General features: G+C 43.3%; 1 long non-coding RNA gene across 1 annotated transcript in view; it reads left to right on the forward strand.

The window, feature by feature from the left end:
• The first annotated feature begins 730 nt into the window (after positions 1–730).
• LOC135096598 (uncharacterized) overlaps positions 731–843 on the forward strand; it is a 2,448-nt gene continuing 2,335 nt past the window's right edge. The window contains exon 1 of the long non-coding RNA XR_010264848.1: positions 731–843. This exon is cut by the window's right edge and continues 174 nt beyond it. This is a non-coding gene — a long non-coding RNA (uncharacterized LOC135096598).

Below are 843 nucleotides of genomic sequence, written 5' to 3' on the forward strand. Positions count from 1 at the left end.
TTAATTTTTCGACTGGAGAAAATAATCGTAAAAGAAAAATAAATTAAATAAATAAAATAAATGAGATAGAACCATTGGCCAAATTGACATGGCGGCGAGGGAACAAGAAGGGAGGGAGAGACAATTCCCATTAAAACTTTTCATCTGCAAATATTCCAGCCATCGGGAATTAAGCCGGCAGGGAAATACAACCAAAAGACGCGAAAATTACCGGAAAACTAACTGGTATGTGAAAATTCTCGGTATTTTTGGTGATAATGGAGAATTTTGGGGTTAAATAACAGGTGGTGTGTTTTGGCCTCAGGATTGCGGTTTTCATAATGGCGAATTTATTATTATTATTATTATTATTATTATTATTATTATTATTACTACAACTACAATTTCTCCTCCCACCACCACCATCACCGCCACCACTACTACTACCACTACTACTACTACTACTACTACTACTATTACGACAGGCGCCATGACCACCACCACCACCACCACCACTACTACTACTACTATTACGACTATTCTCTCCCCCCTTCCCCTCCCTCCCCCTGCCCTTGTACTATCCAGAGGGGACTATCCTGTACTATTTCTGCTCCGCTTGTTCCTCTCTGACCATTGAGGAGGAGGAAGAGGAGGAGGAGGAGGAGGAGGAGGAGGAGGAGGAGGAAGATCTTGGATATTATGGTCAAGATGGATGTTGGTACCCTAAAGTTCTTCCTCCTCTTCCTCTTCCTCCTCCTCCTCTCCTCCTCCTCTTCCTCCTCCTCTTCTTCCTCTTCTCTCTATTCCTCCTCCTCCTCTTCCTCTTCCTCCTGCAGTTACGTATCTTCCTCGTTATCCTCCTCC

Source organism: Scylla paramamosain, unplaced genomic scaffold, assembly GCF_035594125.1.
Source record: "Scylla paramamosain isolate STU-SP2022 unplaced genomic scaffold, ASM3559412v1 Contig5, whole genome shotgun sequence".
In the NCBI taxonomy this organism is placed as follows: Eukaryota; Metazoa; Arthropoda; class Malacostraca; order Decapoda; family Portunidae; genus Scylla; species Scylla paramamosain.